This window comes from Trachypithecus francoisi, unplaced genomic scaffold, assembly GCF_009764315.1.
Source record: "Trachypithecus francoisi isolate TF-2019V2 unplaced genomic scaffold, Tfra_2.0 Lachesis_group17, whole genome shotgun sequence".
In the NCBI taxonomy this organism is placed as follows: domain Eukaryota; kingdom Metazoa; phylum Chordata; class Mammalia; order Primates; family Cercopithecidae; genus Trachypithecus; species Trachypithecus francoisi.
This window is the reverse complement of record NW_022681462.1, coordinates 100,272,724-100,290,301: the sequence shown is the minus strand read 5'-3', so window position 1 is coordinate 100,290,301 and position 17,578 is coordinate 100,272,724. Positions and strand designations below refer to the sequence as shown.

The following is a 17,578-nucleotide window of genomic DNA, read 5'->3' as shown; positions in this document are numbered from 1 at the left end:
AATTTCAGATAAATTACAATTTCTGCATGAGTATGTTCCATGCAATATTTGAGACACTCTTATAATCAGTGTTATTTATCTGGAATTCAAACTGAACTGGGCATTGTCTCATATTTGCTAAAGTTGGCAACCCTACTCTAGGCCAGTTCCAAGACTTGCCTTTAGGAGAACGTGAAGCTTTCACCTTGGCCCCTTGGAGCCCTGAGCTCTCATGAAAAGAGTCTCTATTGCCCTGCTGGAGAGACCGTGTGAAGAAGACTTGAGGGGACATGGAGGTCGGGAGGGTCCCATTGAGCCCAACCCTGCAGCCCACCCTGCCAAGACTCTAAGTATGGGAATGAAGCTGTCTGGGATGATTCGGACCAGCCCCCAGTGAACTCCACTGAGCAGTCCTGGTCCACACCAAGTGAAACAGAAGGATCATCAGTTAGTCCCTTCCTGAAACCCTTATCCACAACATCATAAAGCATGATAAAATGGTTATTGGTCAGGCACGGTGGCTCAGGACTAATCCCAGCACTTTGGGAGGCTGAAACCGGTGGATCATGAGGTCAAGAGATTGAGACCATCCTGGCCAACATGGTGAAACCCCATCTCTACTAAAAATATAAAGTGTAGCTGGTTGTGGTGGGATGTGCCTGTAGTCCCAGCTACTGAGGAGACTGAGGCAGGAGAATGGTTTGAAACCTGGAGGTGGAGGTTTGGTGAGCTGAGATCATGCCACTGCACTCTAGCCTGGCAACAGAGTGAGACTCCGTCTCAAAAAATTTAAAGAATGGTTATTGTATTTAGTCACTACATTGTGGTGATATGGTTTGGCCGTGTCCCCACCCAAATCTCATCTGGAATTGCAGTTCCCATAATCCCTGCGTGTCGTGGGAAGAACCCATGGGAGTTAATTGAATCATGGGGGCAGGATTTTCCCATGCTGCTCTTGTGAGAGTGAATAAGTCTCTGAGATCTGGTGGTTTTATAAAGGGCAGTTCTCCTGCACATGCTGTCTTGCCTGCCACCGTATAAGATGTGCCTTTGCTCCTCCTTCACCTTCTGCCATGATTGTGAGGCCTCCCCAGCCATGTGGAACTGTGAGTCCGTTAAACCTGTTTCCCTTATAAATTACCCAGTCTAGAGTATGTCTTCATAGCAGAATGAGAACAGACTAATCCATGCGGGGTAGTTTACTATGCAGCAATAGATCACTGGAACAGAACTGAAAAAAGAAGAGGAAGAAAAGTGAAATCCAAGCTAAGGCCCATAACCATTGGAGGGTAACCAAAATCACAAAATGGCCTTGAGACACTGGAAAACAGACAACTGTTTATTCCACATCAATTTTTAAATTAAAATGTTGAATTTGTTGTAACTCAACCTTTACTTTGGCTTTTTGAGTGAAAGTTGATAATCCAGAAACATAGTTTTTAAAATATGTCCTGAAACATAAAAATAACTCTAAGGAATATTTCTCAATCTTCACCTCGATAGGTCTTCCTTTTACTGCATGGTACTTTTTAAAGAATAATTTAGAATAGCTTGTTTATGAGATATCAGCAGCTGTTGATTCATTTGCTAATTAATGATTCAGGCAAAATCAGTGTATAATATCCAGTGATAACCAGTTTATAATTATGAGTTCCTTCCTTGTCATAAACCTTATAAATTACAGACAATTTCAGAATTTTTACTCATCATTAGCTGCCGAATAGACTCTTCGAATGATTCCATTCATTATTTCATGAATTACATGCAAGCAAGAGGCCTGGGCTTTTTCTTTGTTACTCGTTCTTTATTATCTCGCAGGACCAGTCAAGGACCAATACCTGTGGATCCTGCCTCCTAAATCGCTTTCAGGGCCATGCCCTTCCCTTTACCCCCTCATGGTTTAGGACAATGATGACGATATTTTACCCAGTCCTCTTGCCACCATCATTGTTCCTGGGCCAGCTGAATGGTATCACCTTCAGACCCCGGGAACCCCTTTGAATTTTTTACCTTACTGACAAAAGGGACTTCACCGCTGTGATTAAATAAAGGCTGCTGAGGTAGGGGGATTTTTCTGAATAATCTGGGTGTGTCTCGTATAATCACAGGATTCATATAAGAGTGAGGCAGTTGGTTACAGTCAGAGGGAGTGAGGGTGATGGTACAACAGAACGAGAGGCTGGAGTGATGTGCTCTGAAGACCGAGGAAGGGACCATGAGCCAAGGAACACAGGAGGCCTCGAGGAAACAGAAAAATCGAGGAGACAGACTGTCTCCTGAAGCCTGTAGGAGAAACACAGCTCTGCCAACATTTCGATTTCTACTTCTGACCTCCAGACAGTAACAGAAGAAATATGGGCTGTTTTAAGCCACCAAGCTGGTGGTAATTTATTACAGCAGCAATGGGAAACTAATCCACTCCCTGATTAGTTCTTCACACCAGCAGGTCTCTTTAAGACATACATATGTTCATATCACCCCCTGGCATAAAACTTTTTATAAAGACTTCCAATTTATATTGGAATAAAGTCAGAATTCCTTAACGTGGCCTGCAGGAGCGATTCCAGCCTAACCTCTGTCCTCGCTTGTTTTCATTCACCCCCTTGCTTGCTAAACGCTAAGCAAAGTGGCCCTCTTTTCGTCAAACAGTCCAGTTCTTCCTGCCTCAAGGCCTGGGACGGAGACCAGAATCTGCCACAAACCTCATCCATTTTCTTCCTGGTGCCATAGAGAGGCTACACTTCGAGTCTCCCTTGAAGTTAACTAGAACCATGTGACTCTTTGGTCCATAGACCAGATAGAAGATTGATCTCTACCCCTGCTGACCCAGGCCCTTGCAATTCACCCTGCCACCCTCTGCTTCCCTCTGACAGCTGAATGCACAGGACATGGGGGTTCGGAGGTTGGTAGAGTCACATCACCATGTGGCTGAATGAATTTCACTTTGGCAGTGATGTGAACAGTGGTGGATTGGGATAGAAAGACTGGAGGTAGAGGGAGGGACCAGTTAGGAAACCACTGGTAAAAATAATAACAATAAATGTATGTTTTTATATTGTTAATATTTATTATATCGTAAGTATAATATATACCAAGCACTGCACTAAGAATTGAATTCCATTAAAACTCATTTACTCTTCACAGCAACCATAGCGGCAAGATGATATAATTATGCCTGTTTTACAGATATTAAAACTGAAACAGAGAAGTTAAGTAACTTCCCAAGATCACACAGCTAGTGAGCAATGGAGTGACAATTTGAATCCAGACAGTCTGATGCCAATTCCAATGCTTTTAACTACTACTTTATACTGGGGTTGCTGTTACTTTCAAGGACAGTGGCAGCAGAGAAAGAGAAATCCCAATGTAAGGAAAAAAATGTCAGACATGACACAAAGTGTTTAACCACAGTGAAAACAGAGGAGGTGTGTTATTCTGGCTCTTTCCAGTGTTTAATTTAGTCTCACACAAAATCCCCTGGATACCAGACTCCCTTTTTTAATAGAAACCAAGCCTTGGAATATCTTTAGATCAAGTAACATTCCCACCATTAAGGTGTCCTCAAACCTATGCCTGGTTACTTCTGCCCTTTCACTTCACATCTCCCACAACTTCTAGACAAGGAGAGGCCAAGAGAATATTGCAGGGAACTAAACAGAGATCACAATCAAAGGTAAAAATGAGGACGATGCTTCTTAGGAAGTTGGAGTGAGTACTTGGGATTACTCCAAACAATTGTAATTCTCCTGGATGCTTGTCACCTTTGCCCTTCCAGTCCTAATCTCTGTGGTAGGTATTTATAAACGGTGCCTGTATTAGTTCATTTTCATACTGCTATAAAGAACTGCCTGAGACTGGGTAATTTATAAAGGAAACAGGTTTAATTGACTCACAGTTCTGCATGGCTGGGGAGGCCTCAGGAAAATTACAGTCATGGCGGAAAGGAAAGCAAGGCACCTTCACACGGCAGCAGGAAGAAGTGCCTGGCGAAGCAGGGAAGAGCCCCTTATAATACCATCAGATCTCATGAGAACTCACTCACTATCACGAGAACAGCACGGGGGAAATTCCAGCCCCATGATTCAATTACCTCCACCTGGTCTCTCCCTTGACACTTGGAGATGATGGGACTTAAAATTCAAGATGAGATCTGGGTGGGGACACAAAGCCTAACCATATCAGTGCCCAATCCAGATGCTCCTGATTAGGGAGTGACATTAATAGAAGGCCCCTCCATAGTCCTGGATTCATAAAGAGTTCTCTGCACTTAGGGCCCCTATTGATTTGATCACATGACTTTTTTTCCTTCAAACAACAAGTCTAGGCCAGCATGCAGGCTTGCTTCAATTAGAGGCCAGCACTATGATAACTGTAATTTTTTCCTTTGGTATGCATGAGTGTTCTTATGGGAACATAATTTAGCTGGACATATTAAATCATGTCATCGGTAGTCACAAGCCAAATGAATTATTGATCAATGGCTGTGAAATCAAAGTGCATCTGCAGAATTACATTTGGAAGCAGGGATTCATTTACAGTAAACTTGACTCTGGAAGCGCTCCATCTGACTGAGGGCAGGCTAGAGTGATCTTTCCACGGCTTTACTTCTTATCCTCTAAGTATCTGTATTGTGCCTCTGAAAGGGCCTCGCTGACTCTAAAGTAAATGCAAATGCTGCCATGATCATCATTTCAGGTGACTGTCTTCTATTTATGAATAGAAATAGAAAATTGGATTTTTCCAGCCTGTATATTACCTCCTACCCAAAATGATACCACCACTACCAATATTCCTCAGCAGACATTGAGGGATGCTGTGGCAGGCACTGCCTTCCACTCCTGGGGCTCCCTTGCTGGCCTTCCTTGCTGGGATTGTTCTTCCCACATACAGCCACATGGCTAGTTCCCTCGCCTCTTACGTGTCATGCTGTTTAATCGTCTCCACAATTAGTATCCTCATGGGACAAACAAGGAAACAGGCAGGGTTAAAGAACTCTCCCAGAATCGCACAGCTAGCAAGCAGGAGAGGTAAGATTCAAACCCAGACAGCGTAAGTCCAGGTCAGATGTGCTGCGTGTCTGCCCATGGGAGACAGGAAAGAAGAATGTGGGCAGCAGGTGTCTGGGGAGTCTGCCTGGCCGGTATCTGAACAGATTGTGGAATGTAGGGTGGGGGGTGATTTCATCTTCATACCCCTCCTCCCCATCTCCCATAGGCACTTTTCAAATTTGCACACAGGTCAGGTGGGTCTTCTGAAAACACAGATTCTGACTCCCTTGGAACAGGGTAGGCCAGAGGTTTTGCATTGCCAACAAACTCAGGTAGCGCTGATGCTGCCGGCCCATGGCCAGGTCTGGAAGGCTGGGTCAGGGGGAGGAAGGCTGAGTGAGGAGGCTGGTGCATCTGTCAGGGTCCTGGCGGACCAAGATGGCACACCCAAGGGCTATTGAAGCACTTATTGAATAGACTGTTTCCAGAGGGGCGAGCAGGTTAAGGGAACCAACAGGGTGACTTAAAGACCCAGGAACTAGCAGCAGGATGCTGCTACCTAGGTCTGAAAGGGGATGAGGAGGAGGGTCTGGCCATGGGAAAGGGGCCATCAAGGGAATCATCTCCAAGGGAACCATCTGGTGCCTGTGCCTTTGCTAAAGAGGTGCCCTCCCCGCGGTGGCTCTCACCTGTAATCCCAGCACTTTGGGAGGCCGAGGCGGGTGGATCATGAGATCAAGAGATCGAGACCATCCTGGGCAACACGGTGAAACCCTGTCTCTGTTAAAAACACAAAAAATTAGCCCGGCATGGTGGCAGGCGCCTGTAATCCCAGCTACTTGGGAGGCTGAGGCAGGAGAATCACTTGAACCTGGGAGGCGGAGGTTTCAGTGAACCGAGAATGCACCATTGTACTCCAGGCTGAGCAAAAAGAGAAAAACTCTGTCTCACAAAAAAAAAAAAAAAAAAGAGGTGCCTTCCCAGTGGCTGGCTTGTGTGGTCTCCTGCATATGGCGTTCAGCTACACCTTGGCCTCCTGAGCAAGGAAAGCCATGCTTCCTCTGGCCCTGTAACCATCGTCTCAAGGATCCCATGCCTCCAGTAACCTCCATCCTCTCCCACATGGAGCCACAAGAACCTGAGACTTCTTCTACACCTTCTAATGGACTCAGAAAACTGGAACGGGGTGAAGGTGACCCGCATCTTTCTCCCAGGCATATAACACTGTGGTCTCAGCTTGCCTCCTGCCTTCAGAAATCTCTGGACCAAAAATAGACAACAGCCTCTATGGCAGAGCATATCCTCTGACTCCAGGGAACCTGTGTGAAGCTCTCCCAAAGACTCCCCCAGATTCCATTTTGACAGCGGCACCAAGATGGGCCCCGGGACTTCTGGAGCTCAGCGAGTGTCCAGAGGGAGAAAGCTGCCAGGCTCCTCGTGCTGCAGACACTTCCATGGACCCTAATAATTCCCCTGGAGTCCTGCCCTTGACTTCAAGGAAAGAGACACCACCCTCTACTGTAGGACTCCCTCACCACCACAGACTCCATGCACCCAAGAACGCCAGCCACCCGACTTTGTGGGGATGGCAGTGGCAGGATGGTGGCTGGTGTTTATAAGGCCTATGGAAGGTGTCCAACATTAATTTCTAACACTCTCTTTAAGAATAGGAGAACACTTAATACATATTGTTGTCAACTATGCATCTTAGTTGCACAAGAAAAGCCTCATGCATCATCTTACTACAAATGAAACCAGAACATACCCATAGATGGACTTGTTAACAATGCTGGTAAAAGTGTGGTTAGGAGAGGTGGCTGCACCTTCTCAGAGAAATGAGCTTTGGCTCTGGGTTTTATTGCAATTCTCACCTTTACTGCAACTGTAACTGAGTCTCGTTACAAATCCTGTGCGTTTACTCTTCCCAAGGGCCTTGTTTGTGACGGACACTCAAATAGTTTTTGATGTTTATAATGCAACCCCATGTTCTTTGACAGATGGATTTTAAGCACGTGATTAGAGGTCATAGCTGCAAAACCAGCTGGCACCAGAGGTCCTTCCTCCTGCATCTGAAGCAGCATTTCCTCAGAGAGTCCATGGAGTCTGGGAGAAATGGACAAGAAAGAGTTGAAGGAAAGGGGATCCCCACAACGTCAGCTACACCAGCCAAATAAACAGAGGCCATGGGAGGTGTGACAGATGTTGCTGTCAAAACACATCATCATGAGCATTGTGACACTAAGCTGACAGTGTGTCTAGTAATAAGATTGACATATGAGGTTCAAGTCATACAATCTGGGAGGTTTTGTTCTAAAATGATCAAAATATGTGCAATTTCTGCCAGGACCTCACCTCTCCATATAATGTTGGAAGGCATCTGATTCCGACTATCCTGGCCACTCCTAATAGGTTTTTCTTCAAACAAATTGTATGGTCTTCAGGTTCCAAGAAGCATGATGTTCACTTTGTAAGTCCTTCCTTGTTGGTTACCCACATTCCTACGCACTGCAACCTATGTCCCAGGGGTATGTGGTGGTCGTGAAAGTCTGCTTTTTCATGATATCTGTTCAGCTGAGCATTCTCTTTGAGGAGTAGGATCTAATTTCAGCCTGGATTGCTAATGGTATTATAATAACCATAATACCTAACAATTATGATGTGTTTACTGCATGCCAGGCTCTGCTTCAAGAACACTGCATGTGTTACTTCACTTAACCCTCCAATAATCATATGACACATGTGCAGATTAGGAAACTGAGGCATGAAGCTGAATAGAATACAGTGACCAGTGACAGGGTGAATCATTGAGACAGTGAAAAAAATAGAGATGAGGACTTGATGCACCTGCTTTCTACTCCAAATTTCCATGGGTGATCCTTTATGTTTTCCCTCTCTGCTGACTGGTAGATGATAAATAACACTGTATTTGCAAGAGGAATCCCTCAGGTGTCCATGCACTGTTCACTTGCATGCTGTGAGTCTAACTGCAAGACTCCTTTAGGGAACATCACCCAACAGCATAGACCTCCTAGTGATGCAAAACAAATAAGTCACATTTGTGATAACCAAAAATTGCTTTACATAGTAAAGCATGACTTTAATAAGCTTTAAATGGTGCAATTGCATAATTTACATGGATATACTCTAATAGCATCATTTCTATAGCTCACACCCTGGCAAAATTTTTTTTTTTTTTTTTTTTTTTTTTTTTTTGAGACGGAGTCTCACTGTGCTGCCCAGGCTGGAGTGCAGTGGCATGATTTCAGCTCACTGCAAGCTCCGCCTCCTGGGTTCACACCATTCTCCTGCCTCAGCCTCCCGAGTAGCTGGGACTACAGGCGCCCGCCACTGCACCCGGCTAATATTTTTGTATTTTTAGTAGAGACGGGGTTTCAAAGCCGATTTCCATTGGAAAAATAATTTTCTCTTTTGCAAGTGGTCTCTAAATGAGAAAAGGCATTTGTATCAATTACTCGACCCAGGACACATAGTGTTGATCTACAAAATGAATTTTAGAAGGGAAAGGGATGAGAAGAGAGAGAGAAAATGATTTTAAGTAAATTGTATGCCAGGCCTACCAAAAGAGTATCTGGGTCCCAGCAAGAAGAGAATCTAGTTCCTCCAAGGCAGCTCACCCCTCATGCTCTCTTTCCACTGCCACTCGTTCAATTTCACCTAACACCTAGTCCCACTGTACTCATATACATTCTTTACCTATCGAGGCAAAGCCTACAATAGTGGAAATGGACACAGAAGTGTTGCTTAGGAAAAGGAACATGATTTGAACAGCTGTAGACTGCATGTTATTTATCAGGATATTCAACCAAGCCAAAGGAAAAAGCAGCCACTGTGCACAGGGAGTTACAGCCCTGCTTGGCCCAGCCGTGACACAAATGGAGTGACAGAGTGAGCTGGGAGAAGAGAGCAAAAACATCCTCCCAGGTTCTCCTGGACAGAAAGTGGGACTTCTCCATCCCCTCTACAAGCATAATTCGTGTGCTTTTCAAGCTCATTTCAAAACAGTGGAATCCTTGACATCAAATTCCAAACAGTGTGAAAAAAGAAGATACTGACAGTTATGAGAACCAGAACTGGTTATTTCTAGGCAGGTTCTGATTTTTTTAGTTACTTGTTTTCATCTGTTCCGCACTACGCCATGCATATTACACATCTTACTGGAAAAAAAAATGCATTGACTCTGAGGCCACACATCAATACATCAATTCCTGCTGGACAAGACACAGACAAATGAGTGTTGCAGAATGGGAGGAGCAGATGCCCAAAAGGGCTTGTGACCTAGCCCCACTCCCTCCTCCACAAATTCTGTGACTTTCACCCTCTCACCAAAGCCCGTTGAGCCTTGTTTTCAATTTTAAAACAGCATTATTTTAGTATTTCATCTGTCTGTGTCGGGCCTGATTTTTCTACTTGAAATTGTATCAACTAAGTTCATGGTGCAAAAGGATTCTGCATTTTGTAAATCTGTCTTTCAAAGCCTCCCTTGTACACAAGGTACCTGTCAGAGCCTCCTGTGGTTAGCTGGGGCTTTTTGACTATTTGAGCAAATAGAATGGGTAGAAATGGGCCAAGGCGCAGTGGCTCACGCCTGTAATCCCAGCACTCTGGGAGGCCAAGGCAGGTGGATTACCTGAGGTCGGGCATTTAAGACCAGCCTGACCAACATGGTGAAACCCCGTCTCTACTAAAAATACAAAGATTAGCCAAGTGTGGTGGCACACGCCTGTAATCCCAGCTGCTTGGGAGGCTGAGGAAAGAGAATGAATCACTTGAACCTGGAAGGCGGAGGTTGCAGTGAGCCAAGATGGCGCCATTGCACTCCAGCCTGGGCAACAGAGACTCCATCTCAAAAAAGAAAAAAGAAAAAAAAGAAGAAGAAGAAGAATGGGTAGAAATGCATTCTGCATGTGAGAAAGACATGAAATTTTTTAGGGACGAGAGAGTGGACTGAATTGTGGCCCCACCCCCATAAATCTTTGCCATTCGTGGAAATGGGGGCTGAAGGACTCTCTTTGTTTGTTTGGGCTGCTGGAATAGAATCCCAGAGACTGAGCAATGAATGAAAAACAGAAATTCATTCCTCACTTCCAGGGCCTGGGAAGTCGAAGATCAAGGTGCCAGCATATGGCAAGGGCCTTCTTACTGTGTCCTCACGTGGCAGAAGGCAGAGGGCGAGAGAAAACAAACTCCCCACATCAAGCCCCCTTGTAAAGGGACCTGATCCAACTATCTACAATAGAGCAACCCTCATGGCCTAGTCACCTCTCACAGGTCCCACCTCTTAATACCATCACATTAGCAGCACCTGAATTTTGGAGGCGGCACATTCAGACCATAACAAGGATCAACACAGTGAAGGCACCAGAGATGAAGACGGGATAGGGGAGAAAGCACCAAAAGAAAGTGGAGTTCACAGACTGAAGCCAGCACTTACGAAGAAGTCTGAGTTTTGAGGCAACCCAGGGAAAAGCAGAGTAGTTGATATTCCACAGTGGGAATAAGGAAGACGTGGTGAAAATGGGCACTAGGCTAAAAATGCCTTCCTGCCATCACAACAGCCTAAATTGGGGCTGGGACACCATCTCGAGGTCCTGCTGTTCACAGACAAACCCTCCCAGGTAGTCATAGCCCATTGACAAAGCATCTTCCTTTCCCTATCAGAAAGCAGCCCCCACAGGGAATGGGGATAAGGGAAATGATGGGAGAGCCAGAAGTCTTCAGCGCATCCCAAAATGCCAGGGCACGAATCCTTTCACCAAATTCTCAAAAAGATCCGTCATTCTATACTACTCAGCCATAATATGGAACAAAATAACGGCCTTGGCAGCAACTTGGATGGAGCTGGAAGCCATTATTCCAAGTGAAGTAACTCAGGAATGGAAAACCAAATATCGTATGTTCTCACTTATAAGTGGGAGCTAAGCTATGAGGATGCAAAGGCATAAGAATGATATAATGGACTTTGGGGACTCAGGGGAAGGGTGGGAGAGGCATGAGGGATAAAAGACTACTTATCGGGTACAGTGTAAACTGCTCAGAAATTACCACTAAAAAACTTATCCCTGTAACCAAAAACCACTTGTACCCAAAAAAACTACTGAATTTTAAAAAATAATAACTACATGTGAAAAAAATAACTATTCTAACAATTCTCAAATAAGATTCCCTGCACCCAGCATATCATTGATTCTCACAGAATTCCCCTAACTAGGTGAATTTATCCAAAAGTATTGATGGTTATGCAAACACCTACCTAGTAACAGTCCTGAGTTGAACTGTCTGGAGACTAGAAGGAGGTGGAATCTCCAGGATTCATAGTTGAGAATGGACACCATTCCTGGACAGGCCGGGGAAGGCCTAAGCTGTAAGGAGATGCATAAGCATGAGTAGGCACCGTGGTGATGTGGCCAGGAACTCACTGTAGGGAGAGAGAGGCAGTCCAGTCTGCTGGTCACAGCACATGGTAGATGGTCAGTGAGGGCACCATCTCTATGTGTGACAGACCCTAGGAAGGGAGCCCTGCAGAGCATCAGTCAGCAGGTTGCAGGGTTCCTGTGACCACACCTTGGGTGGGAGGCGCACATCAATACCAGGGAAGATCAACAGAGGAGATGGTGCTGGGAGACCTGGGATGCTGGTAGATCACAAGGCAAGGACTTAAGGACAGAAATCAGCAATTTAAAAAAAAAGTCAAGGGCTAGGATTGGGGCTCAGCGACAAGGCAGAATTCCAGAAAGGCAAACTGAGCAGCCCTACTGTAAACTCAGCTCCAGAACGTGGAGCCCCAGAAAATCTAGCTTGCGGGCCTCTGCCCACAGTCAGGCAGGCCCTGGGGACAGGGAACAGACAGTTGGGCCAGCAGGAAGAAAAAGGTGGTTCCTGGTTCTGAGAAATAAGAGATTTCAGGGTCTTGGAAATAAGCCCAGGCCTGAGAGACAAAACCAACAGCTTTAGGGTTATTTTTTTCTCTATACTAAAATAACAGTAACGTTGTTTAGAAAATCAGATAATAAACAAAAACACAAAGAAGAAAGCTAACCCATATTGATTCTCCTAAGTGATATCCATCATTAACACCCTGAAACATAAATTTTCAGATTTTTCCTACACACACACACATATATATACACACACATATACATTTGTGGGTTTTACATATATCAATATGCAAATTTTATCCAAAAAAATGTATTTATATGAACTGGCTGTTTCATGACCAGCTTTTTAAACTTAGCAATATATAATGTATATTTTCCCATTTCCATAAATATAGATCACTATTCATTATTTTGCATAACTGGTATAGTATTTATTTTATACATGTAGCATAATGTGCTTTACAAATCCCCCAATGCTAAACATTACTTTCCACCTTTTTGAATTCATAAATGGTACGGCAGGAAACACCCTGTATGTTATTTCCTTAGTCTAAGTTTTCAAAAGTGAAATCATCAGATCTAAGCCCATTTTTAGTTGTTACGTATTGCCAAACTGACTCCATGTAGCAGCTTGCACGCTCATGAATATTTATGTGAGAGGTCCAGGATCCTGTCACCACCATCCTTAACACCTCAAGGGCATCTATCGCTTGGAATGTCACTTGTTTAGGTCATTCAGAAGAGGTCTCAGGTCACTCGTAGCTCCCTTCCCCCCAGGTAAGATGTCAATATGACACTTGCAACTCACCAGAGCACAGACCTCAAGAACCTTGTAAATCATATCTTCTTGGGAAAATGTATGTGTCTTTACTCATTTTTATTTCCATATTAAAATATTTTTTTGGTAATTTTTAATATTCTATTTAAATATGGCTTCTGTTTCTCGCAATTCAGATCAATGGGCCACCAAACGAATCTAATAACGTAACAAAAAATTGCCTTACAAGAAACATTTAATATCACCCTCATTATTTGATTCCATTTAAGCAGTATTAATAGTCCTAGCCTTGTGCAAGCAGAGGCACTGAGTCATGGTGGTGAGAAGCCACATGCTACATTGCATTTGGATTAGAGCTGCTGTGCGCATTGCACATAGACTGAGCCATCCAACACATAAGCACAATTATGGGGGAGGGTGCACATAGCTTCTTCTTACAGCAATACCTAACTAGAATTTTAGAGAAGAGAAGAAGATACCTGGGGGAGAAAGAAAGACTACAAGTCTAGGAGACTTTCAAAAAAGATACTTCATAAAGTCTCGAAGATTGTGTGTTAGTAATAGAAATGTTTTTGTCACGAATGTGACATTGCATAAGAACTGGGAAAGACAGGAACAGACGAATACAGAATGAATGAGGAAACACACCAGGAAGTCTTTGAGTTCCCTTAGTCCATGGAGAGCTCTGGTCTGCAGGAAGCTTTCACAAAGCTGAAGAAAAGAGAAAAGGAAGGGAAGGGGAGGGGAGGGGAGGGGAGGGGAGGAAAGAAGGAAAGAAAAAGGGTAAAAGGAAAGAAAAAAGATGAAAGGAAAGAGGAAAGGGAAGGGAGGGAAGAGGAGAGAAGAGGAGAGAGGGGAAAGGAGGGGAGGGAAGGAGAGAGGAGGGGAGGGGAGAGGAGGGGAGGGGAGGGGAGAGGAGGGGAGGGGAGGAGAGAAGAGGAGAGAAGGGGAAAGGAGGGGAGGGGAGGGGAGGAAAGAAGGAAAGAAAAAGGGTAAAAGGAAAGAAAAAAGAAAGAAAAAAGGAAAGGAAAGGAGGGAGTAAGCAGGATGTATCTAAAATAATACATTCAGGAAAAATAATCTAAGCCAGGATTTCGTAGGGGCCAGTGACATCATAACAAACAGGTATTCTGGGGAAAGACAGTTCTTTGGATAAATAATTGAAGGAAACACCTCATTTTCAACATCTCCCCCTCTTTCTAGAATATTCCCAAAGCACATTATCATTTTTAAAGCCTATAAGAGGTCCTTTTATTAGGAAAATCATCTTTAATTGTGTTTATCCCACAACTATTTAAAAACCCATTTATAAATGAGTACCTAGCATGGCCTCACAGAATATCAATGTTTCGTGAACTATAAGTTAATCTAAAAGGCATATCTGCAACCATGGCTGCCAGAACTCTTATTTATAACCTGTGGTATGATAGTAAACTGGCTCACCATTAAAAAGGAAAGAAAAAACAAAACAAAACCTGATTTGAAGTGTTTGCCAATTCCCATGGTATAAATACTCCTACTGTGACTGATTTGAAGGAAGGTTATTTAACAACCAAGGAAGGTTATAAGGAATAAAAGCCCAGAGTGCTCTGCCCTCCTGTACAGCAAGCCAAACTATTAAACATAACCATAAATGTAAGCACAAAGCATTTATCAACCTTTACAGAGTTGATGATCCATACTTCTTAGGAAAAAAGATGAGATTAAAGCTTTGTGAAATGGTAAATGAATTAATTTCCCCCATGATATGCCTCGTTTTTTTTCTGGTGAATATGTCTACATAAAGAGATTACAGAACTAGAAGAAAGGCAACAAAATAATAAAGATTAGAGGAGCTTCTGTGTGAAAATAGAGTCCGGAATAGTGAAAACTGAGGCTGAACTGATTGAGGCCTGCAAAGGCACTAAACGGTACATGAAAAGGGAGAACATTTTTTAAAATACCATTTGTTGATCAATTCTGTGTGTTCGGTGGTGATTATACAAACAGCCTTCAGGGAAGGCTTCTGGCTGTGGGATGTTTTTAGGTATAAGTAGGAGTTTTACAGATACACAGAGGAAAGAAGAGCATTTGAGGCACAGAGAACCCACGAACATCCCAAAAGTATGAAAGAACCTGGTACTAATTTATTTCAAAATAAATTTAAAAATACACCCCCACATTAAATTAATGACATAACATATTGAACTGATAGCCTTCAGTCAGCCACCTCGGGCTGGGCAAAAACCAAAGTTGGTGCCACCAAACCCCTCCAATGATAGAGACCACGAAAGGTGGTCATCACATAGAGACACTACAGTTCTGCCCCAAATTCCCTGAGGAGGGAACACTGCATCTCTGGGCAGGGAAGATCTGTTCATTGCCCGGCTCTCCTCCTCGTCCTTCACCATCAGTGTCAGGTAGGCTGATGACGAGCAGATGGAAGCCAAACCTCCCATTGACATCGCGTGCATTTGAAAGCAAGCGTGCCTTGGCTGTTCCCCAAAAGACCTACTGGGAAGGATTGTTTTTCTCATGTTGTCAAACTGCTAGGCCTGAGAAATCTCTACTTTTCATAAGGAGGACTTTAACAATCAACTTTCCTAATACTGGATATGCTTTCTCTCAGCCCTTACTTGCCAGTTTCAAATGCTGGAGCCTGAACTCAGTGAAACAGAACTGCTAAAAACATATTACTTAGCCCTCTCAGTCAGTTCCAGGCTGCTATAACAAAATACCTTAGACTAGCTAATTTATAAGTCATAGACATTATTGCTCACAGTTCTGGAGACTGGGAAGTCCAAGATCAAGGTGATAGCAGGTGTGGTCCTGGTGAGGGCTGCTCTCTGCCTCACTGAGGCACCTCTTGCTGCGTCCTCACATGGGCAGAAGGGCAAGAAGGGACAGGGAGCTTCCTCCAGAGCCTCTCTTCTAAGCACATTAACCCTTCAGGAGGGTGGAGCCCTCCTATTCAATCACTGCCCCAAAGGTCCCACCTCTTTTTTTGGGGTGGGTGGGGAGTCTCACTCTGTCGCCCAGGCTGGAGTGCAGTGGCAAGATCTCGGCTCACTGCAAACTCCGCCTCCCGGGTTGATGCCATTCTCCTGCCTCAGCCTCCAGAGCAGCCGGGACCACAGGTAGCCACCACCACGCCCAGCTAATTTTTTGTATTTATTTTTTAGTAGAGATAGGGTTTTGCCGTGTTAGCCAGGATGGTCTTGATCTCTTGACCTCGTGATCTGCCCGCCTCGGTCTCCCAAAGAGCTGGTATTACAGGTGTGAGCCACCGCTCCCGGCCGGTCCCACCTCTTAATACCATTGCATTGGAGATTATGTTTCAACATGAATTTTAAAGGGACATAAACACTCAAACCACAGTAATATTTTTCCCTCACACATGTGTAAGTATGATGTAATTTGGGAGCAATCAGTGTACCATTCCTATGGAAGGTACAAAAAGAAATCTGGACTTGCCCTATTTTTAATCAGGAATGGGAGGTCTAAGTTATCAGGAGCTGCCCAATGAGATTGACACAGTTTCACGGGTCACATGGCACTCGGCTGCACGGAGCCTCCAGGGACCCAGACACTAAGTACACAAGATGTTCGTGCATCACAATTAGGATTAAATGAGCATATGTCAGAAGAAATCTGCTTGCAGGAGAAAAAAATGAAAACAAATATTGCAGGGAAAATGGCACAAATTAGGCAGAGTCATTCGCGGGTCTGTGAACAGAAGAGTACCAACCTGGGGAACCACCGCTAGGGAGCAGGGCGTGGCGGGAAGGTTCCTGGAATAAGGCTACATGCAGAAGTGCAGATTACGCTTGGTTCCTGCCTGCAACTTAAAAATCCAACTGTCGGCCGGGCGCGGTGGCTCAAGCCTGTAATCCCAGCACTTTGGGAGGCCGAGACGGGCGGATCACGAGGTCAGGAGATCGAGACCATCCTGGCTAACACGGTGAAACCCCGTCTCTACTAAAAAATACAAAAAACTAGCCGGGCGACGTGGCGGGCTCCTGTAGTCCCAGCTACTTGGGAGGCTGAGGCAGGAGAATGGCGTAAACCCAGGAGGCGGAGCTTGCAGTGAGCCGAGATCGCGCCACTGCACTCCAGCCTGGGCGACAGAGCTAGACTCCGTCTCAAAAAAAAAAAAAAAAAAAAAAAAAAAATCCAACTGTCCTGCTCCCTGGTGTTGTCCTGTTCTCTGGCAACGATTAAGCAAGCAAGGTGGCTTGCTTTGAAGAAACCATCCTTTAACTATGATTGAAAGTTAACTTCCTAGAGAAGGAATGAGCATTTCTCACCTTAACTTATATTCAGTTGCTCTGGCTTCAGAGAGGATTTCCCTGAATACTCCTCACAAGCTGACACGTGGGTCATGGAGCCAGACAGCTTGTGGGTACTCCCTAATCAGTAGTCGGAATAGTTGTGAAAATGAGCCCTCACTTCTTACTGTCAGGCTTAAAGGCTTTATAAAAGGCATCCTTTCTTAAGTGATTTTGTAGCAATCAAACTGGCCAGAAATGTGTTCCTGGTCCTCATTGCTGGGAAACTTTGGCCCCTCGCTGGGCTGGCAGGGGAGCTCTAGGCTTGGACATTTGTACTTAGTCATACCGGCTCTTGTTAAGGGGACCTAGGTATTAAATCTGACACTCTTCTGGTCCAGTTTTCTTACACAAAGAAAATCTTTTGTGGTGCCGTTGCCAATTCAAATTCTTTACAATCATCAAGTTCTTGAGAGAGTCATATCACTAACCATGAGGAAGGTGGAACTCAGTGCAAACTCAGTATTACCACCTGAAATACACTTGTAGTAACTACTCTCCAAAGCTGTCCCCTCCCAGTTAACCGCACCTCCCAATACTTACACCCTTTTGTAGCCCTTCCCACATTCTGGCTGGCTGGTGTAGCCAATAAAATTTGATGGAAGCAATGCTGCTTGACTTCTGAGACAG

General features: G+C 44.5%; 1 long non-coding RNA gene across 1 annotated transcript in view; it reads right to left on the bottom strand.

Annotated features, from left to right (window-relative positions):
• Positions 1–1,057: 1,057 nt before the first annotated feature.
• The window catches only part of LOC117062766, an 85,638-nt gene continuing 69,117 nt past the window's right edge, over positions 1,058–17,578 (bottom strand). The window contains exons 5-7 of the long non-coding RNA XR_004428571.1: positions 11,239–11,347; positions 6,839–7,070; positions 1,058–1,210 (exon numbers count right to left, since the gene is read on the bottom strand). This is a non-coding gene — a long non-coding RNA (uncharacterized LOC117062766). The remainder of the gene's footprint in view (positions 1,211–6,838; positions 7,071–11,238; positions 11,348–17,578) is intronic.